Source organism: Muntiacus reevesi, chromosome 10 (assembly GCF_963930625.1).
Source record: "Muntiacus reevesi chromosome 10, mMunRee1.1, whole genome shotgun sequence".
Taxonomy (NCBI): Eukaryota; Metazoa; Chordata; class Mammalia; order Artiodactyla; family Cervidae; genus Muntiacus; species Muntiacus reevesi.
In genome coordinates, this window is record NC_089258.1 from 30,584,489 (window position 1) to 30,608,348 (window position 23,860).

At 40.6% G+C, this 23,860-nt stretch overlaps 1 protein-coding gene and 1 non-coding gene across 7 annotated transcripts in view; one reads left to right on the forward strand and one right to left on the reverse strand.

Moving 5' to 3' along the window:
* PALM2AKAP2 (PALM2 and AKAP2 fusion) overlaps positions 1 to 23,860 on the forward strand; it is a 498,977-nt gene that overhangs the window by 396,099 nt on the left and 79,018 nt on the right. The gene's annotated exons all lie outside the window — the stretch shown is intronic.
* LOC136143900 (U6 spliceosomal RNA) lies at positions 11,114 to 11,216 on the reverse strand. The gene has a single exon (XR_010658407.1). It is a non-coding gene; the product is annotated as a U6 spliceosomal RNA (small nuclear RNA).

Consider the following 23,860-nt stretch of genomic DNA (forward strand, 5'->3'; position numbering starts at 1 on the left):
ATCCGGTGGCTAAGACTCCATGCTCCCAGGGCAGGGGGCCCGGTTTGAACCCTGGTCAGGGAGCTAGGTCCCAAATGCCACAGCTAGGAGTTCGAATGCTGCAACTAAGACCTCACAAGCTGCAACTAAGACCCAGCAAGAGCAAGTAAATAAATTTCTTTAAACCTTAAAAAAAATAAAATAAAATAAAAATACTAAAGTAAAAAGATTTTAAAAAATTGATCATTTTGACCGTTTTCAGTGGCAGTAAATATATTCACATTGTTGTGATGCCATCTTTACCCATCCATCCACAGAACTTTTTCATCTTGTAAAACTAAAAGGCTTTAACCCATTAAACACCAACCTCCCTTTCCCCTCTACCTTCCAGCCTCTGGCAACCACTGTCGACTTTCTGTCCCTCTTAGACTGACTGCTCTAGGTAACCCATCTAAGTGAAATAACACAGCATTTCTCCTTTGTGACTGGCAGTTTCACTTAGCATAATGTCCTTCATGGACATGAGTTTGAGCAAGCTCCGGAAGATAGTGCAGGACAGGGAATCTCGGCGTGCTGCAGTCCCTGGGGTTGCAAAGAGTTGGGCCCAACTTAGCAACTGAACAACAACCACGTCCTCAAGGTTCCCCCGTGTTGTAGCAGGGATTAGCTTTCCATCCTTATTAATATCGGTGAATTATATTCCAGAATATGTCTATGCCACATTTTGTTTATCCATCATCCGTTGATGGACACCTGGGGGCCTACTTTCCCCTTTTCTCTCACTCTTGTTGTTTTAAGAGGTATTGTCTATCTGCGAAGTCCTCTAGAGATCAAAAGAATTCCCTAGTCCCTACTTTCAAGGAGTTCACTTCTCTAGCAAGTACTGAAGTACAGCTACAGGAAAAAGGAACTCACAGAGCAAAAGTCCTATAACAGGAGACATCCGACCAGGATGTGTCCTAAGTGGATGTGGATTTGCACAACAGATGGCTTAGAGGGAGTATGCGCTATAGTATGGATTCCAGAGGTAGATAGCCTGAGCTCCGATCCTGGCTTTGTCGCTAGTATCCATGTCGCTTTGGGTGAATTATTGAATCTCTAAGCTTCTGTTTCTTATAAAACAGGGATAATAGTACTTTCCCCATAGAATTGTTGAGAGGATTAAATGGGAAAACATTGAAAAAGAGTTTAACAGAGAGTCTGACATGTGGTTAGCATTCAAAACTAACATACATATTACCCAGTAATGCCAGTCAATTTTTTTTTAATATATTGTTCTTGTTCTCTTAATATAACTAAATAGTGGTATCTGCATTTGCCACAATTTTGCAAGTATTTGTGGTTCCTATTCTGTCTTTGCTCTTCACTTCCCTTTAAGATTATGGTAGTTTGCATGGTAATTGATTTTAGAGATTCTCAGATTATTGAGTAAAAATAAACTTCTTATCAGATAACTGATAGTAAAAGTGGATGTGGCCTGGCTTTCTTATCCACAGGAGGATATGGAATGAGGAAAGGAATGACCGTTGGTAGATAACCTTCATCTAACTGGTGAGGAAGTTGGCTTTCTCTAGCTCTGGACCTGTTAGAAGGGGAGGCTAGGTTTCATCTCTTGGTAATGTAGGTCTGATAGATAACATTGTCCATGTAGATAATGCTATTGTGGTGGTTCTTGCAATTAAAAAATTCAAGTTTAGATTATTTTAATCTTGAATTAAAATACTCTTATTATTTGCTTAAAATCTGGGGGCTTCCCAGGTGGCACTAGCGGTAAAGAAGCCTCCTGCCAATGCAGGAGATGCAGGAGATGCAGCTTCAAGATCCCTGGGTCGAGAAGACCCTCTGGAGAAGGAAATGGCAACTCACTCCGATATCCTTCCCTAGGAAATCTCTCTGGACAGATGGTCCTGGCGGGCTGCAGTCCATGGGGTAGCAAAGAGTCGGACACAACTGAGCACAAGAAAACTTTAAAAAATTAAATTGATAGTTTTGCTAAATTAAATATTTTTCTATACAAGGGTGCCCTAAGGTATTCTAGAATGTAGGTCTAGGACACATCATCTGGCTGGTGCATTACTCTGTTCCTGTTTGTCTGCTTAGGATTTCCTACCCAGAGGTCCACTGACTTCAAGGCAATTGAATCCATTATTACCCATGAGAAAAAAAAACATCTGAGTCTCCCTTGTCCCAACAATAGGTTTCTCTTTAAAAAAAAAAAAAAAAAAGGCATTTGAGAGGAGTGGGTGCGAACATAGGAATTTCCTCCTCCACCCTCGCTGTTGCTAAGCTGTAAGCTAATATTGTGAGAGAGAAAAACAGTCAAGGTCTCAACTTTCCTTGCCATACCACTTTGTATTTTTGTTTACTAGTGTTAATGAAGGTTTCCCTCCATCATATGCTGGTTAAAGCTGACCGGTTTGTCCTTAGGTTCCAGACTAGGGAGCTTTGCTTCAATTAGCTGAAGGTGCCCAGGCTTCTTCCACCCTTCCTGGAGTTCTATTTACTCCTTGGGGTCTTTCGATCAGCTTTTCTGATCAAGAATTTATTTATTTATTCAGTCTGCTTTTTTATTTACTTACTGACTTATTCAGTGTGCTGGGGTGGGTAAGGAATATTGTGCTACCTTTAAATGTACTCATCTATTTGCCATTACAAGTGAAAATCAAACTTGAAGATTTCTTTTCTATATTTAAATTTGGAGACTTTTTGCCAAAATCTCTGGAGAAGGATAAGGCCGCAGTGGTTGAAATACTTCTGTGGCTTTTACCAAGGGAGGATTTAGCAAGTGCGTTTCCCAGGTTGGGTTTAGATTCATATTTGTTTATGTTCCAAACTTTTTTCTCCTGTAATACCATAATTTTGAGTATCAGCAGAACTGGGGGCGGATCATATTTCATGGAATGTGTAATCCTCTGGGGTTGTATATTTCACTCAAATAAACTTTCATGACGGGTTGTCTAAATAGGATGAAGTCTCCAGCAGGTTTCACTTGGCTAATTTTGTTCTTTTCCCTCTTTCCTGATCAGACTTCTGTCCAACACCCCCTTGAAGTAGGCAGCTGAATAGGGTCAAAGTAAAGATTTTGAGTGGTGGTGCAGTTACTGAGAGGTTTTTTGGGCTTGATATTATCTGATAGTGATACTAAAGTGATATAGTTGAGCTGCTCCAATTGTGGATCTGGGGTGTTCTCCGGTGGTGGAGAGGTACTCCTCTCTTGATTGTCTCACTCCTGGGTACCAGAAATATTTGCCCTTGGTTAACAGGGTGTAGGACGGTTCACCATGGAGGGGCCTTCGAGTACAGAAACGAGAATAGAGTGTAGGAAGGAAGTTGGCGATTTTCAGTGACAGCTCGACTTAATTTGCAAACTGTTATGTTCTCTAAAGCCATACAATAATCCACAGATGAGTAATCCACTAGTAATCCTAGTCAAAGGGCTAGGTTGTAGGGAAAGAATCCTGTAGAACTGAGGCGTTCAGAACAACTTGATCAAGTTACTCTACCTCCCGAAGCCTTGGTTTTGCAAACTGCAAAATGGGGCTAATGATACCTATGATTGGTGGTTTCTGTGCAGGAACCAATCCAGAGTAGCTGGCGTATTTTCAATAATATGTTTTTAATAAATGTAAATTTCTCTCCCTCAACCATTCAGGATCAAGTAAGTTGCCATGTAGAAGTGTTTTGGAAACTATGGATGTTAATTATTATTTGGCTCTTAGTTGACTTCAACATTTGTTTGTCCCAGGAATAGAGAAAATTATCCTTTGACCATGAGACAGGTGCATTTTTAGTATGTTAAATCCACTGCCTGTCTTTCTTATGGTTTATTAACGTGGGTAGTTTCAACCCTTCCATGTTCTCAATGGCACAGAACCTTCAGCTCTTTTAATCAAGTTAGGTTCTTAGATTATCATTACGAGGTAATCATATGAGTGGGTCTCTATTGGCTCCAAGCTAAATGATGTGTGCGTGTTCTTTCTGACTTCACTCTAAAGCTGTAGGATGACTGGGAGGCAGTGATGGCTTGACAGCTTCCAAACAGCCTGTCGGCCTCACAGAACCTGTGTCTCTGGGAAGACAAGCGAGGCAGACCTAGAGCCATAATGAAGTGACTCCAGTGGTCCCCTCCCACTCGCTGGTTTCCACCTGGTCTGATTTATCAGGAATGACGTGAACATGATTCAGAAATGGTTTTATGAGAATTTTTCTTGTGGCTGAATCATATCTGGTGGCTCTTTCCATTTTTCTAATGTTATCTGATGAGCTCAAGGGAGCCAGACTTTATTGCCCTGACTCACTGAGAGAAGCTGCTTGCTCATGAATGGGGAGACCCTGGGGAGGAAGAGGGTTGGCAGGCATTCCCCCCTGATGGGCATCCTGGCAAATTCCAGGGAGGGGAGCATGTGACACGACTTCCAGTGAAGTCTTACTGAAACCTTGCAGACGACCCATTGTGGAAACACCTGCATTAATATACCTTCTTTAATACACTCATCTTCCCGAGAGGAGGCTGAGCTAACATCACCCCGTCCCATTTTGCACAAGAAGAAACTGAGTCTCAGAGACGCCAAGAGAATGGCTTAGCATCCCACACTTAGATCTGATGATATTTCAGATGGATGCAGAGCACCAAAGATAAAGGAGAACGGAAAATTTAGAAAGATGTTCTCTTTCTACTTTAAACTTTTTTCTATTGGCTGAATAGCTTCCAAAGAGTTATGATAATTGTTTTGAAAACTAAAAATGTGTTATATTTATCTTTATTATTCAACTTTAAGGAAATGAAAAAAGACCTAATCAATCATTCAGTTCAGTTCAGTTCAGTTGCTCAGTCATGTCTGACTCTCTGCAACCCCATGGACTGCAGCATGCCAGGCTTCCCTGTCCATCACAAACACCCAGAGCATACTCAAACTCATGTCCATCAAGTTGGTGATGCCATCCAACCGGTTCATCCCTGTTGTCCCCTTCTCCTGCCTTCAATCTTTCCCAGCATCAGGGTCTTTTCAGATGAGTCAGTTTTTCACGTCAGGTGGCCAAAGTGTTGGAGTTTCAGCTTCAGCATCAGTCCTTCCAATGAACACCCAGGACTGATCTCCTTTAGGATGGACTGGTTGGATCTCCTTGCAGTCCAAGGGACTCTCAAGAGTCTTCTCCAACACCACAGTTCAAAAGCATCAATTCTTCGGCTCTCAGCTTTTCTTTGTAGTCCAACTCTCACATCCATATATGACTACTGGAAAAACCATAGCTTTGACTATACAGACCTTTGTTGGCAAAGTAATGATGTCTCTGCTTTTGAGTATGCTGTCTAGGTTGGTCATAGCTTTTCTTCCAAGAAGCAAGTGTCTTTTAATTTCATGGCTGCAGTCACCATCTGCAGTGATTTTGGAGCCCAAAAAGATAAAGTCTGTCACTGTTTCCATTGTTTCCCCATCTATTTGCCGTGAAGTAATAGGACCGAATGCCATGATCTTCGTTTTCTGAATGTTGAGTGTTAAGCCAACTTTTTCACTCTCTTCTTTCACTTTCATCAAGAAGCTCTTTAGTTCCTCTTCGAATTTTGCCACATAGGTGGTGTCATCTGCATATCTAAGGTTATTGATATTTCTCCTGGCAATCTTGATTCCAGTTTTTGCTTCATCCAGCCTTGCATTTTGCATGATGTACTCTGCATATAAGTTAAATAAGCAGGGTGACAATATACAGCCTTGACGTAGTCCTTTCCCAATTTGGAGCCAGTCTGTTTTCCATGTCTGGTTCTAACTGTTGCTTCGTGACCTATGTACAGATTTCTCAGGAGATAGGTAAGGTGGTCTGGTATTCCCATCTCTTTAACAATTTTCCACAGTCAAAGGCTTTGGCGTATTCAATAAAGCAGAAATAAATGTTTTTTTGGAACTCTTTCTTTTTCAATGATCTAACGGATGTTGGCAATTTGATCTCTGGTTTCTCTGCCTTTTCTAAATCCAGCTTGAACATCTGGAAGTTCACGGTTCACGTTCTGTTGAAGCCTGGCTTGGAGAATTTTGAGCATTACTTTGCTAGCGTGTGAGATGAGTACAATTATGCGATAGCTTTGTGTATTCTTTGGCATTGCCTTTCTTTGTGATTGGAATGAAAACTGTCTTTTTCCAGTCCTGTGGCCACTGCTGAGTTTTCAAAATTTGCTGACATATTGAGTGCAGCACTTTCAGAGCATCACCTTTTAGCATTTGAAATAGCTCAACTGGAATTCCATCACTTCCACTAGCTTTGTTCTTAGGGATGCTTCTTAAGGCCTGCTTGACTTCGCATTCCAGGATGTCTGGCTCTAGGTGAGTGATCACACCATCGTGGTTCTCTGGGTCATGAGGATCTTTTTTGTATAGTTCTTCTGTGTGTTGTTGCCACCTCTTCTTGATATCTTCTGCTTCTGTTAGGTCCCTACCATTTCTATCCTTTATGTGCCTTTATTAGTTTATTCCTCTCATTTGTACAGATCAGACTTGTGTTCTTAAGTAATTTGGTCAAAGTGATAGATAAACTGACATGTGGTACAAAGTATATTTCAAAAACTTAGTAGACTAAGTGTGATTATTTAAGCTCTCTATTCTACTAAATGCATGTTTAGCTGCCTGGACTAGCCCAGATGACTCTGACTGTACTGCTGATAGAACGGCTCCTGACCTTTGACTTTGGGGTCTGTGAGGCCCGGGTGGGAACTTGGTGCTTCTTGGTTCCTTCCTGACCTTGGAACACATGGCCCTTCTTCCTTCTATCTATTTCTTCATCTGCAAATGGGAATTTTAATTCCCACCTTGCAAAGCTTGAGTTAGACATTAGATGCAGTGAATTAGTAGAATCCATTGGAAATTATCATTTTTATAGATTAAGATGGACAGGTATTAGAAATTTCATATAGTTTAACCTAGAATATAAAGGGGGCTTTGCTGATGGCTCAGTGGTGAAGAACCTGCCTGCCAAGGCAGGAGACTGGGGTTCAACCCCTGGATCGGGAAGATCCCCTGGTGAAGGAAATGGCAACCCACCGCAGTATTCTTGCCTAGAAAATCCAATGAACAGAGGAACCTGGCAGGCTACAATCCATGGGGTCACAAAAGAGTTGGACATGACTTAGAGACTGAAATACAGCAAGAAAATATAGAGTCTAATAGATACTCAGTAAATAGTAACTGTTCAGCTTGTAATACAGGATAAAATAGAATTTTTATGGATATTATGGAGTGGTCCCAAATGTTTTCTTTTCTCAAGGAAACTATAAAGATGAAAATGGCTCTGCATTTTCTTAAATTTTACAAGTGCTCACTGACTTTGGAAAGCCTTCTTACTTGAGCACCCCCCCCACAGGATGTGTTTCATCTTTTGATGTCTTTGGCAGTTCATGGCTCAGTTGACTCTTCTGTTGCTCGTGGGGTCAGGTCCTGTATAATTCCTCCTTCCGGTTTTCTTTCATTGATGATTATTATTTTTAGGTTAGAAACTTTTCTGCACAACAACTGCCCTGCCTCACTGATGCATAGAACATGAGTAGACTTTCAGGGTTTTTAGTATTGTTATCATTTCTTGTTGAGTAAATTTTGGCTAAAACTCTATAAAATTCACTTAGACTGCAGTAATATTATTGAGTTCTAAGAACCTGTGGATGACTTTTGGGATACCTGTGTTCTGGATATCACTGTGATATTAACTATTTTGCCTTGGACTTCTATATGATTCATTTAATAATATACAAGATCTATAAGATCATTATAAGTAAGAAAGAATACTTATGATTTTTTCTTGGCAATATACATAGATAGTGCAGAGAGTGAGCAGAGGGAAACACCGAGGGGTGAGTTATTATTAGTTCATATTATTATTTAATTGTATTGTATCCCAGTTTTTTTTTATCATAAATTTTCTCTGAACCAATATAATACTACATTCAGGGAACTGTATCGCTTAAGGTGGTTGATAAAATAACTTTTAACCATGTTTCATTATAAAACAAACCATTGACATGGGCAGAGGTGGGGTGGAGAAATAGAAGAGAAAAATGAGAAAATCTTAATCTTCATCATTTTCCATAGACTTCAACCCAATTTTCTACTCCCTAAAGTGACAGGCTATGCCTTTTTGTTTGTTGCCTTTGAATGATTAAGAAAAAAGAAGCTGACATTTGTGTAAAATTTAACTCAGTCAACAACTTCAGATGCCTGGTGGTGATACATGTCATTCTGCACACATTTTCAGGATTTGTTTCATTAAAACTGCAGACATATATCATCTGTTTTACTTGTCTGTGTAGTTTTATTATTAGGCAGCTTAGTAGTCTTATAATCTAGGTAAAAACAGGAAATAGAAGAAATGGGAAAATTGGAAGAATAAATTCCACCACCTCCAGTGCAGCAGTGTAATACTGAAATATGAAAGGATCTGGTTGATTGAGAGCAGCATCGGTTGAGAGAGAATTAGGAAACAGTCATCCTTATGTGCATGCATTTAGATGCCCTATTAAGAAACCAGATCTAAAGTAGTAACATTCAAACTTTTTAAAGAAGTTTTATCATTTAGTTACATTTCCCAGGTGGCCACTAGAGAACGGATTTGGGGGTGCTTGCCGGCGGTCCAGGGCCGTGAGGACTCCTGAGGGCAGTGGCAGAGGGGGGCAACAAGGAAGAGACACATCTGTTCTTCCCTGACCTTTCACGTGACCCCTCGTTGGCTCCCTCCCCACCCTTCCTCCTTTTGTCTTTTTCTCTGCTGTGAGTGAGGGCAGGATTCCATGGCAGCCTTTCAAGATATGCCCTTAGCTTATGCTCTGGGAATTTACCCAGTGAATTCTTGTTTCTCGTAAATAGTAACCCATGCCCGTCAGCCAGGGTGGCACATAAGAGAAACAGGCTGGGATGTCCAGGACCAGGCTCTTAGCTCTGAAGCAGGGCTCATTGCAGCCCTGGGCTCTCTGCCTGTGTGTGAAGGACGGAGCAGAGCTGAGCTTAGACCACGAGGGCAAAAGGAGCCTCTCCATACACCCTGCAGCCGTGCTGGGATGGTTTGGAGTGATGGACTCACTCTGGACCAGCTCTGCATCTTTCTTGCCCGGCAGGTCACCAAGCAGAGTGGGACAGTCCCTGATTGATCAGAGGTCTCCCAAAACTGTCTGCTGCTAAGTTTGGACTGTTCTAGAATCATGCTGCTGACAGAATTTGCCTGTGGTGTCATTTGTGGGGAAAAAAAAAACCAGAGGTGGACCTGAGAGACATGACCTGTCCATGGTCATGACATGTCCAGGAGACATGACCTGTCTCCATGGTCTGAGAGTGGCACCAAGGGTTTGAAGGAAGGGAGGGGGATGAGGATGGGGAGGACGTTGGTTGACAGAATTAGGAAACAGCCCTCCTTATGTGCAGGAGCGCTGTCTTGTTTGGGGAAGCAGTGTTTATGTGGTGTAAATGCTCTGGAGGTATATGGACCACCAGGAGGCACAGTCTATCCGTGTTGATGCCTGCCCAGATAGCCCACCTCAGAGAGCAGCCAGCTCTTAGACCACTTCGATTCATTGACTCTTCCTTAAATCTTGCTCTCATCTTGTGGGCTACTTAATTCATTTCCCCTCTAGAGTTTGGCCCCAACTTCACCTTGGTCGATACCACAAATGACCCTCTTTCTTAGGCTCACCCAGCTGGCTTCCCTCCTTCATTCCTTGCTTAACTTAGCCTGTCGACTTCAATGTGAGACTCTAAAGAGAACATTTCATTAGAAAATGGAAATCTGAGACAATCAGGACGAGTAGGAATACATCCCTGTTTATCCTGAGGTCCAAGAATTCACACAAGCGACCAACGCAAACTGTTAAGTATTGCCTTAGGAAAGATTTCTGCCACTGTGCTCGCCAGGTACAAGAAAGGAAAATTACAATTGATTCTGTATTGCTTTCAGAATAACCTCATCATAAACCTTCAAGCACAGAATGAGCCTTTGTGTGAAACCCTGAAGCTTCTATCTGCAAGCCCATCTTAATGACAGAGTCCCTGTTCTGAGCAAGAATGCGTCATTGCTGGTCTTATGTTTTCAGATAAACACAAAGCTTTGGGGGGAAAATGCTTAAGTAAAAAGACTAAGGGTTGATCTCCCCTGGGAGTTCCTGAAGCCCCTCTCAACTGAAACATTTGAAACGTCTCATGACCTGGCCTAAGCGTTGCCATGGCTGGCACGTGTATAGTGTGTTCTACAAAGACCTATTTGTGATCCACAGACTTGGGTCACGGTTAGCCTAGCTTGCTTTATCTCAGTTCAAAGACTTTTGTTGAAAGAACAAACAAGGAAGTGCACATGAGCCTAGAATGTATTTTAATAAAGAAGATGTGGTACATATATATAGTGGAATGTTCAGTTCAGTTGAGTTCAGTCACTCAGTCATGATCGGTCACTCAGTCAGGTCCGACTCTTTGCGACCCCATGGACTGCAGCATGCCAGGCCTTCCTGTCCATCACCAACTCCCAGAGCTTGCTCAGACTCATGTCCATTCCATCAAGTGAGTGATGTCATCCAACCATCTCATCCTCTGTCGTACCCTTTTTCTCCCACCTTCAATCTTTCCCAGCATCAGGGTCTTTTCCAGTGGCTCAGTTCTTCGCATCAGGTGGCCAAAGTATTGGAGCTTCAGCATCAGTCCTTCCAATGAATACTCAGGACTGATTTCCTTCAGGATGGACTGCTTGGATTTCATTGCAGTCCAAGGGACTCTCAAGAGTCTTCTCTAACACTACAGTTCAAAAGCATCAATTCTTTGTGCTCAGCTTTTTTTTTATGGTCCCACTCTCACATCCATGCAATGACAACTGAAAAAACCATTGCTTTGACTACACAGACCTTTGTCAGTGAAATAATGTCTCTGCTTTTTAATATGCTGTGTAGGTTGGTCATAGCTTTTCTTCCAAGGAGCAAGCGTTTGTTAATTTCATGGCTGCAGTCAATATCTGCAGTCATTTTGGAGCCCAAGAAAATAAAGTGTCACTGTTTCCATTGTTTCCGCATCTATTTGCCATGAAGTGATGGGACTGGATGCCATGATCTTCGTTTTTATTTATTTATTTATTTATTGCAAGATAATGGCTTTACAGAATTTTGTTGTTTTCTGTCAAACCTAAAAATGTGGACAGCTTTACAAATTTGCATGTCATCCTTCTGCGGGGGCCATACTAATCTTCTCTGTATTCCAATTTAGTATATGTGTTGCCAAAGTGAGCATGGTCTTCATTTTTTGAATGTTGAGTTTTAACCCAGCATTTTCACTCTTCTCTTTCACTTTCATCAAGAGACTCTTTAGTTCCTTTTCACTTTCTGCTATAAAGAGTGGTATCATCTGCATATCTGAGGCTATTGATATTTCTCCCGGCAATCTTGATTCCAGCTTGTGCTTCATTTAGTTTGACATTTTGCATGATTGCTCTGCATATAAATTAAATAAGCAAGGTGACAATATACAGCCTTGATGTGCTCCTTTCCCAATGTGGAACCAGTCTGTTGTTCCATGTCTGGTTCTAACTGGAGTGGAATATTTCTCAGTCATTAAAAAGAGGGCTTCCCTGGTGGCTCAGACGGTAAAGAATCTATCTGCAATGCAGGAGACCCAGGTTTGATCCCTGGGATGGGAAGATCTCCTGGAGAAGGGAATGGCTAACCACTCCAATATTTCTGCATGGAGAATTTCATGGACAGAGGAACCTGGCAGGCTATAGTCCATGGGGTCACAAAAAGCTGGACACGACTGAGCTACTAACACATTAAAAAGAATGAGATAATGTCATTTGCATGCTGCATGGATGGACCTAGAGATTATCGTACTAAATGAAGTAAGTCAGAGGAGAAACACAAATGCCATATGATATCACTTATATGTAGAATCAAAAATACAACGCAAATTGAACCTATCTATGAAACAAAAATAGACTCCCCAATGTAGAGAACAGATTTGTGCTTGCCACTGGGGATGGAAATGGAGGAGGGAATGATTGGGAGTTTGGGATTCAGTTCAGTTCAGTTCAGTCGCTCAGTCGTGTTCGACTCTTTGCGACCCCATGAACCGCACCACGCCAGACCTCCCTGTCCATCATCAGCTCCCGGAGTCTACCCAAACTCATGTCCATTGAGTCAGTGATGCCATCCAACCATCTCATCCTCTGTCTGGGATTAGCAGATGCAAACTATTATATATAGGAAGGATAAACAAAGTCCTAATGTATAGCCCAGGGAATTATATTCAATATTCTGTGATAAACTGTAATGGAAAAGAATATGAAAAAGAATGTGTCTACCTGAGTCACTTTGCTGTACAGTGGCAGCAGAAATTAACACAGCCTTGTAAATCAACTATATTTCAATAAAATTATTTTTTTTTAAAGGATGTATTTTAGATGCCAGCTCCAAGGATAGAACTAAAGGGCAAGTAATATTAAGTTTTCACAGTTTCTCCAGGGAGTCAGGTTCACAACCAGACATCATCACTTCTGTATAAAAAGTTTCCCTTAAAAGTCTTTTCTCTATGTAGGTTCTGAAAACAATTTGGGGAGTACTATATTTTTAAAATGTAAGTAGCAAATATATTATACAGATGTATTAACTTTTTTCTGAAGGGTAAATTGATTGGTACTGAGCATAAACTTTTAACTGTCCTATTGTTCCATCAGGATGTTTATATAGCTTGATATATCTCTCCACAAAATACGTGCTAATTACAGAGGGAACAGAGTAAATACAAAGTGGAGGAACCTGGCAGACACCATCCTAGTGACAAATTAAAAATTAACACTATCAGTAATTAGGCAAGCTAACATTGATCACCATCCAATGAAATGAGCAAGAGAAAACACAACATCACTTCTGTGATATTCCTGCAAAAACCAGTAATTTGGATCTAACCATGAGAAAATATCAGATAGTGCCAAACTGAAGAGCATGCAACAAGATAAATGGCTTGTAATTTTTTTTAAGCATCAAGATTATGAAAAACCAAGAAAGTGCCCCCAATTGAAGGGGACTAAAGAAACATGAGAATTAATGCTGCATGGAACCCTAGATTGAACCATTTTGTTGATAATAGTATCATTGAGATACCTGTTAAAGTTTAGATGGTGGGATTCTGTCAGTGTTAATTCTATGATTTGGAAGCTGTACGGTGGCTAGGTAGGTTTAAAAAAAAAGTCCTTATTTTTAGGAGATGTTCAGTTCAGTTCAGTCACTCAGTCGTGTCCGACTCTTTGCGACCCCATGAATTGCAGCGCACCAAACCTCCAACTCCCGGAGTTTACTCAAACTCATGTCCATCGAGTCGGTGATGCCATCCAGCCATCTCATCCTCTTTCATCCCCTTCTCCTCCTGCCCCCAATCCCTCCTAGCATCAGGGTCTTTTCCAATGAGTCAGCTCTTCGCATGAGGTGGCCAAAGTATTGGAGTTTCAGTTTCAACATCAGTCCTTTAGGAAATGTATGCTGAAGTATTAGGAATAATGAGCCTTAGGTTTACAATTGGCTCCAGTGACTTAGAAAGAAAATTATATGCACATGCATTCCAATAACGTCTTAAGGTAAAAGACATTATTGTAGGAGATGAACTAGAAGGATATGCTCTTTCATACGGGGACAGTGGTTTCTGCGGTCAATTTCACAAGCTTGAGAAAGTTCTAGCTGAGGCTCAGAGTGCCAGTGTTTCATGCACCGATCCTGTAGTCTGCCCCCGCTTTTCTGAGATTTGAGTGGAAAGTAATTTCAAATATGTTGTGAAATTTACTAGTGTGAAATTGCTGCTGTAAACAGTATTTAATCTGTTTAGGACTTAGAGGTCTTATCTTCAAATTCCTCTGACATGAAGTATTAAGCCTGTACATAGAAGTGTTTGAAGACTAAATTAGATGTGTATGTGATTCATATAAGCTTATAATTTACCTATAATACTGTTCTCCTGATTATGAAAATAACTGCTATAAAAACTGTAGATACACAAGAAGTATTAAACAATAAGAAAATAAAGTTCAAATAGAATATCACCACTCAGAAACCACAGGCCACTGGTAATATTTAGGCTTATTTATTTTTAATATATATATTCTTAGACTGTACCCATTCTTGAGATGTCCTCCTGAATATATAGTTTTTACTACAAATTCAAAAATATTAAATACTAAAAAACATTAGTTTTATATCCTAGTGTTTTTATTCATTTTAGCATAAGCAATTTCTCATTAATAAAATTTCAGATATTTTTAAAATTTATTTTTTAATTGAAGGATAATTGCTTTACAGAATTTTGTTGTTTTCTGTCAAACCTCAGAGGTTTGTCAGACATTTTTTAAGTTTATCATTTTAACATAATTTTCAGCTTAGAAAAGAGTTGCAAGACTAGTATAAAGAATTTTCATGTTGCTTTCACCAATGGTTAACATTTCTCATAGTTCCTTTCTCTTCGTATTCATGTATATGTGAATTTACATATATAATGTATTATTATACATATTTGGAAGTTTGTGGCTCAGACGGTGAAGAATCTGCCCCTCTATGGGGGAGATCCAGGTTCGATCCCTGGGTCGGGAAGATCCCTTGGAGAAGGAAATGGCAATCCACTTCAGTATTCTCGCCTAGAGAATTCCATGGACATATGAGCCTGGTGGCTACAGTCCGTGGGGTTGCAAAGAGTCAGACATGACTGAGTGACTATTTTTTTAATACATATTTAGATGTTATTTTTAATACTCCTTTTTCTGAACCATTTAAAAATATGTTGCAGACCTCATGCTCTTTTATGTTATTTTATATAATCAAAATAAAGTTTGAAAATTCAGGAAATTTGATACTGATACAGTGCTAATATATAAACTCCTTTTTCATATATTGCCAATTTTTCTCTAAAATGCCCCTCATAGCAATATTTTTAACCTCAAAACTAGGATCCAATTCAGGATCATTTAGATGTAGTGTTGCCTTAGCCTCTTTTCATCAGGAAAAGGTTTTCAGCCCTTCTCTTGACATTGACATTTGTGGAGAGTATAGGCAGTGTCCCCTACACATGGCCGTAGTAGCTACGAAACAGCCCTTGAAATTTATTTAGATAATGGTTTATGTTGGGTGGTTTGGTGGCTTCCAGATGTTTGCCTTCATAAATAATATTGCAGTAAACAGTCTTACTCTTAAAGCTTTTGTAAGCATTCCTGATTATTTTTGTCTAATGAAATCCTGGAAGTGAAAATGCTGGGTAAATTACCCTCTAATAAGAAAAAAACAAAAAACTGCTTGGTTTCTTTTTAAAAAAAAAGAAGAAAATGCTGGGTAAATTGGCTTGGGTATGACAACATGTTTCCAAACTGGTTTTCAGAAGAGTGAAAAGGGCAATAAAAAAACCACACAGGTACCTATGGAATATATTTTATGTTGTTACTGGTTTTTAAGTTTTTCTCTTATATTTCTGTTAGATGGGCTGTGTTATGTAAAAATGCAGGGTCCTAAATTATGCGCACATGTTAGAAGTATGGAGAAGGCAGGGTCGCCAAAGCTGCTTCTGAGTGTGTAGGCAGCCCGTTGTTCTGGGTTGCTTGTTCATTTGAAATTGATCCTGGCCTCTATTGAGGTAAGATACCTGTATCTTTGTTGGGGCTCCCTTTCACTGCCTGTATAGATAAAGCTTGAATGTTTATTGTATGGGCAATTCTTAACATTTAGCACACGAGTAAGGTGAAGAATCCTCCTGCAATGTGGAAGACATGGGTCTGATCCCTGGGTTGGGAATATCCCTGGAGAAGGGAAAGGCTACCCACTCCAGTATTCTGGCCTGGAGAATTCCATGGACTGTGTAGTGCATGGGGTCACAATGAGTCACAACTGAGCGACTTTCATTTGCACTTTCAAGGCAGTCACACAGACGGTATGATGGCACTTGTCTCAGAAATGATGCTAGTAGACCTTTGTTCTTTCTATGAAGTGCATAGATTTGGTGGCCAGCCCTCAGAGTTTTGAGAAACAGTGCTCTTGGTAATTAACAACATAAACTCAGGAGCTGACTCTTGGGTTTGAGTCTTAGCTTACCACTTACTGTGTGACAGTAGGCAAACCCTTAACCTCTCTGAGTGTTGATTCCTTAGTCTGTAAGAGGGGGATCATAGTGGTACCCATCTAATAGGGTGGATGGATTGTGAGGACTAGATGAAATAACATAGAAAGCTCCTAGCAGGGCTCGTTCTAAACCTGAATTCAGTGTTCACTTTTATGTTTATTGTGACCTTACATTCACTTTGAGGCTGTGCTATGCAGTGGCAAAATCACTTTCACATCTTGTGAGGTGGGTCAGGCAGGTATTAGTCCTTCCCTTAGATAGATGGGAAATCCCAGGCTCAGAAACTGAGCTGCCCAGGCTGTGTGTGCGAGGCTGGGAGAACATCTCTGTTCTCTGACTCGCAGGTCAGGGCTCTTGTTCCTGAGATCCGCTGCCTGTTTCATAACTATACCCAGAAGTCCGAACCTGTTCGGGCAAATGTTGAATCAACCCCAGGATATGTCTTGATATAGACCAGGCACCAGCAAGCGTTTCTGTAAAGAGCAGGCAGTAAATATTTTAGGCTTCACTGGCCATGTGGTCCATGTTGCAACTGCAGACCTCTGCTCTGCCTTTAGAACTTGAAAACTGCCGCATACAATATGTAAATAAAAGGGTGTGGCTTTGTTCCAATAAAATGGCATTTACAAGAACCCGTGGCAGCCAGATTTGGTTCCTGCATGGGCTGTTTTTTCTTAATCAACCTCTGATTTAGACAGTCAGTATACTTCTGGAGATGGTGGTGGGAGAAGGGGATTTCATTATGTTGGCCACACAAGAATCTATTTTTGAATCCTCGGATATCTTGAGAAAGGTGCCAGTGGGTTAGGCCTGGCACTTAGTAGGTATGGTCGTGCAGGCATGCATATGTGCTAAGTTGCTTCAGTTCTGTCTGACTCTTCGGAGACCCCATGGACTGTAGCCCACCAGGCTCCTCTGTCCATGGGATTCTCCAGGCAAGAATACTGGAGTGGGTTGCCATGCCCTCCTCCGGGGGCCAAGGATAGAACCCGAGTCTCTTATGTCTCCTCCATTGGCAGGCGAAATCTTTACCACTAGGGCCACCACTGCTTGGCAAATACAATGAGAATTTCTTCTATCAGTCCATATTTTCCTATGGAGAGTTTTTCTAAAGTTATATATTCCTATATTTTAAAAAAGATCATGATATATTTAGCATCTGTGAATTTTTAATTTTGTTTTTGTAGCATGTCATTCTGAAATGACATAAAAAGCAGATTGGGAAAAGAATTCTTATCTGCAAATTCAAGCAAACATTTTTTTTAGATATTCATAGTATTAGATATCAGTTGGCTATTTGATTTTCATTCTCTTGCAGTGACGGTGATTTTTAATAAAAACTTTCCTTGGGGATTTAGACTGCTTTTGTTTTAATTAGAAGGCTGTCTCATTTGCACTCTTACATTATTGTTGACTCAAATAATTTAAAAAGTAAGGGCTGAGGACACATTTGTTCTTTCAAAAGTAAACAACTACTCTGTAACTGAGATAAGAACCAGCCTGTGGATACACATGGGGTTTGCTCCAAGAATATTATTTGTGATGTGGAAAATGGTAGTGGCAGCCTCTTGACCCTCCAGCCAGTGCATTTATTTTTATTTGATCCATGAAAGCAACCCCATATGACAACTAGTTTTAGGAAATTTGCGTACTTAATTTGAAACATTTCCTTGGGCAATCCAACCATGGCTGAATAAAGAGGTTTGCTTTCAAAATCAGTGCTTTGTTGCCTTCAGTGATTATTCTGTATCAACCTGCCAAGAATTATTATTTCCCATTTGTAGAATTTGATGAAGTCTCACAGAATCTCCTGGCTGCAGTCAGCATTTCATCTGAAAGGCAGCAAATAATACCTTTCTGTTGTACAGCAGGGAGTGAAAACATGTAGCTTTTTAAAATTTTATTTTTGGCCATGAGCCTTGTGGGATGTTAGTTCCCTGACCGGGGGTTAAATCTGTGCCCCCTGCAGTGGAAGCTTAGAGTCCTAAACCACTGGACTGCCAAGGAATTCCTCTACGTAGCTTATTTTAATCTTCAAACCGAGATGTTAGGTTAATCGCCAGTTTCTTTTGGTTTTCTCATGAGGAATCGTATGGAAAAGACTTGGACAGAATCATTGATCCGGCCGTTGAATGGACAGCATCGTCCTGCTGCATTTTAGGGGGATGCACAGCATCTCACTGTGCGTGTCTCTCTGTACTTATTGCCTACGGGGAGAGACAGATGATGACTTGAATGGGGAGGTTGAGGTTCCCTATCTCAAAAAGTACCTTTCTTCTCCCTCTCTTCATCATTCATTTCATGAACCTAACATTCTGACAGCTACCATATGCAAGGCACTGCGCTAGGCAGCCCTGGGGATATAAACACGTAATTCATCACTAGTGTTAACCTGCTGCTCCCAGAAGAGAGACCAGTGGGAGTCACTGGCATACTGGCATGCAAGGTCTTCAGTGACTTCTGTTTTTTGAAAAGAAAAAAAAAAAGCAATTGGGGGGGGGGTGGGGAAGTCATGTAATCCATCAGTTTTCATTTTTACATTTTATAACATTAGGAAAAGATTCTATTGAAGTTGCCAAGAAGATTGATAGTTTTAGATAATCAAAATCACAGAGATGTGACGTTAGCTAGGGTAAAAGATGGGAGCGCAGTACAGCCTGTCTACTTAGCACACGTTGTGGTTATGATTGGATGTGGGAGGCATGTGTTTAGAGCACTGTCTTCCCCAGTCATTTTTCTGACCCCTCTGTTTGCAAAAGCTGTACCCACTGGTAACTTAGAAAGAATCGCATAGGCTGAATGTTGAAAGTATTTTGAGCTCAGGAAACCAGTAAACAGAAAGTTCAAGAGTCTGTGGTGGTGTTATTTTGTATCTTGCTAGAGATAAAATGGAAGGTCCATTACAAAAAGAAGTGAATGCAACCTTCTGTATAGCACAAGGAATTATACTCAATATTTTATATTAACTTATAAGGGAAAAGAATCTGAAAACTTTTATATTTATATATATACCTGAATCACTGTGCTGTGCACCTGAAACTAACAGGACTTTGCAGTAAAAGTGCAGAGACCTGACCACTGAACCGCCAGGGAATTCTTCTAATAAACACTGTAACTCAATTTTACTTCATTTTTTAAAAGGGACTAAAATTTTTAAAATAACTGAAAAATAAAGTGAATGCAGTAAGTAGAAAGAAATACTGCTTCAACCTGGTAACATGCAGAAAGTGCTTTGGGAGTGTTGGAGAAAGACAGTGTACCTTTTTATAAACAAGAAAAGGTGATTCTTGTGACACTCTATTTGCTTACTTTTCCAAAGCTTTCTAGAAGATATCTGTTTTGGAAAATCAACCATACTAGCTTAGGTTGAAGGTCTTGATGGGAAGTAATGAAGCCAGTGATATTTTTCTCAGGGGGAAACATTGACTACTTGCATGAGAGCATTTTGAGAATTACTGTCATTTGCATTTAGAGGTTCACATTGTTAAAAAGAGAAATTTTGGAAAGGCAAGGGTGGACTCGAATTGTGGCTTGTATGTTGCCTGTAATCATATATCCCTTTTCTTAGGAACCTGTTTTCTTAGTGGCTTAGGTTCTTAAAATAGGGCACACCACATTTACTACCTGGCTTGGTGGGGCACAGCGTTTGTTTACAGTTTGGGCTTATGGTCTGTGGGCATGAACCTTTCACAGACAATCCCAGGGCTGAAAGGGCTCTTAAAGGTCAACTAGTCCAGTCCCAGCTTCCCCTTCCCAAGCGGTCTTTCTGCCAGCAACCAGAGCCTGATTTTCCAGTGGTCATCCAGGCTTTATTTGGCCGGTGCCCAGGTGACAGAAAATCCTCCCCTGTGTGAACTGGAACCTCACATTGCCTTCTCTTCTTGTGCATCATCAATGCTGGGAGTTTCACCGAGTCTGTGCAGTTCAGATATTAGAGATCTGAAGGAACGGTTTCATGCCCACGCTACCTCCAACCCACCCAGCCTTCTCCATCATGGCCCGCTTCTGCCATCTGTATTTCATTTGGTAGCTAAAGCCCTTTGCCACCAGCCTGAACCTTCTTAATTAAGGAATCAAGAAAGGAACCTGTGTCCTACTCCAGAACATCACTTCTCTGGCTCTTAGTTTTACACTTTTGTTAATACAGCCAAAGGTGATATCTTACCATGGGAGGGTCAGACTCTAAAGGGAGAAGTGATGTGTGGTAAATCAAGGTCGCCCCTGGAATCACCCATGAAGTACAATCTATAGAAGAAGCACAAGGTTTTGTGTCCGTAGCCCTTACAAAAATTCTTATTATCCTAAGGTTTGGAACTACTGATCTGCCCTAAAGAATGGAATTGTTAAAAGAAAAAATTATCTGCAAAAGACTTCTGCATAATGAGGGGGATTGAACTCATGAATCTCCCTTTGCTCCCAACCAAACAAAATATTTCAAAGGGAGGTTTTATTGTATTTTTACTTTATTGTGGTAAAACATGTGTAACATCAAATTTCCCATTTTAACCATTTTGAAGTGTACAGTTTAGCACTAAGTACATTCTCATTGTTAAACAAGCATCGCTACTGTCATTTTCTGGAACTTTCTCATCTTTTCCAACTGAAGCTCTGTATCCATTATATTCAGATTCCCCATCCCTCTCTCCCTCCAGCCCCTGGCAACCATCAACTCCTTTGAGTTTGACTCCTCCCAGTCCCTCGTATAAGTGGAATCACTGGTATTTGTCCTTTTGTGGCTGGCTTCTTTCATTTAAGGCAATTTTTGTGAAGGCATAAATCCACAAGCATGAGGACAGCAGGAAAGGAGACGACAGCAATACAGTTTTTGGTACCAAGTTGAAGGAGGTGTATAGTTAAAATAGGAGGACTGGTCTGTTTTGAGAAGGTCTAAGCATTCCTGAATCTATTGCAGTCTTTCATATGAATTGTTTGGCTCTCAGCCTTCCCCAGTGACAGCTTAGGATCCTGTCAGGTCTGCAAAGTTTTGTGTTTTTGTTTTTTTATTACTTACGTGTCTGCTTTCTGTCCTGCAAAGTTTTAAGAATTCGTTGGTGGCAAAGAGAAGATCCTATAGTCTTCCAGGGATGAAAAAAAAAAAGTTGATCACACGCAGAGATCAGGGATGGGTCTTCACATCTCAACAGCCATGCTGGCAGTTAGAAGGCAAGGGAGCACTGCCTTTAATAGTCTGGAGGAAAATAAAAGCTGGAACTTTCTATCCAGCCAAACTCTTAATCAGGTGTGAGGATAGAAAAATGACATTGTCAGACATACAGATTTTTCAGGAACCAGCTGGAGGGAGGTGGTTCACTGAAATAAAAAGAGTAAGCCAGGAGAGAAAACTACAAGTGAAGCAGGAAATAGGAGATCCAGCATGAAAGAGGCAAAGGAAGTTTCTAGAAGCTGTCTGTGGGAAATCGCAGCTCTGCTCCCAAAATGTGTCAGCAGACTCAGGAAGTGATTTCTTTCCCAAAGTGGAATTAATAGAATATCTGATAAAGATATGGTTAAAATTTGGGGCTTTAACTACTGAGAAATATATAAAATACTAAGTAAAGGGGGCAAAGGATTGTTATTAATTTTGGAGAAAGCAGTAAGATATTCAGAAAAGTCATTATACTTTATCACATGGTTCACCTGAAAGTAGTGTTATGTAATCATAATAATATTGATCTTTAAAATTTTCAGTGTCATTATCTTGGAAGGATGGGCTTTCCTGATGGCTTAGATGGTCAAGAATCCACCTGCCAAGGCAGGAGACGCAGGAGATGTGGGTTTGATCCCTGGGTCTCGGGAAGACCCCCTGGAGAAGAGAATGGCAACCCACTCTTGTATTCTGACCTGTAAAATCCCATAGACAGAGGAGCCTGGCAGGCTGCAGTCTGTGAGGTCACAAAGAGTCAGACACGACTCATCAACTGAGCACATAATGGGAAAATAGGGCCGTGGGAAAGGTTCACTTGTGTGCTGAGGACATAGATCCTTATTTTCCGTATTCGGTAGTCAATAAATAGTGCCAGCAACTGAGAAACTGCAGAGAAGCAATCTAAAATTGTTACTGAAAATTATCTAGAAGAAATTAAAACATTTACTTCTTGGGAGAAAGAATTAGAGGGAAGTGGAGGGATGGAGTTAAGGCATTGAGTAAAATCCATAGAACTGTTAGGCACCTTAAATCATGTGCTTATATAATTGTAATAAAATAGTGACTAAAATTATAGTGAGTATGGAGAAAGGTACTGGAGGATATGCTCCAGTAAAACAAGGGAGCAAATTTAAAAAGCGGGCAGCGTACAGAAAACAAGGGATCCTGCAAAGTGAAGTCCAGCCATCAGCCAGGCAAGAGAGGAGCAGGAGGTTGAAGGGCTGTGGAAAACGGTGAAGTGAGTACATTTGCTGATCCACTCAGCTGCTTAGAAAATGCTATTAGGAGGCTTTACAGAACTTCTGGAATTGTGAGAAGAGTTTCACATTTCACATGACTCTAGTACTAATGTGAAGACTGAGGAAGAATTAACCAAAATTTGTAAAGTAAATAAAAATATCGGGAGAACAAGCACGAGGGAAGTCAATGGATAATGCTTCAAACTGATAAATAAGCAACCTAAGGGATGGGAGATGGGAGGGAAGTTCAAGAGGGAGGGGACATATGTATATCTATGGCTGATGCATGGTGATGTATAGCAGAGACCAACACAATATTGTCAAGCAGTTATCCTCCAATTGAAAATAAATTTAAATATAAAACAGCAACATAAGATAAACATAGAGAAAATTTGGCAAATAACGTAAGAAATAACTCTCAAGAGTTGACAGTCATACAAGACTAAGGGATGGGAGGCAGTGAATCAGTATTTTGAACAGTCTAACCCTTCTATTGCCATTTGATTTTTAAAAACCATGTGCCTGTTCTGTGCCTTTTTATCTAATGAAGATTAAAAATATTTAAAAATAGCAAAAAGGAAAACAGTCACTATGTAGCTGTGTGGGCGGTATAAAGGATCTCAGTCTTGTTAAGAGATGCATTTATTATTGTGACTATTGAAGGAGATCATGTTTGGAATAGTACCTAGCACACAGTCAGCTCTCAATAAGTAGATTTATTTATCTAAGTAGATGAATTTGCATCTGAAGCAACCAGTCCCACTTAGAGACAGTCCCTTGCAAAGCTGCAGAGAGTAACTTGGCCATTTCTTGACCCGACAAGATGGTGCTTCTTGCTGGGCGGATTATCACTGTTGTACCATTGTCATATACGTGTGTGTTTGCATGCACATGCATTAGGCTGTAAAATCAGTCCAAAGGCTGTGACTGCATCAGCCTACCTTGGCAGCCTGTCTTCTGGCCCACTGGACAGTATCAGGCTTCTGGACACACTGGCAGTATTTTCTATACCCTGTTCTACATAGTATATGTCTCAAGTGTCACACTCCTTTCCAGTTCCTTCACTACCAGTACATCTCTAGGATCATGAAGATCATTAAAGAGCAGATAGTCATTTCATCCTTCTCCTTAAAGTCTCTTGCCCATTGCCCTAAGAATAAAACGCAGTCCTTGGCATCAAGGCCTGTATGATCTGTGATGTCACCCTCCACCCATTTCTCTAGTCTTATTTCTTGTTACCCTTTACACACCAGTAAAACCAGAGTGTTCACAGTTCTGTATGAATAGTTTGCCATTGCACACCTAAGTATCTTGGCCCTTGCTGTTCTTCCTGCCTGGAATAGCCATTCCGCAGTAACCTGTTACATCTAACCCCTAACCCATACCACGATGGCACCCCTAACTCTGTC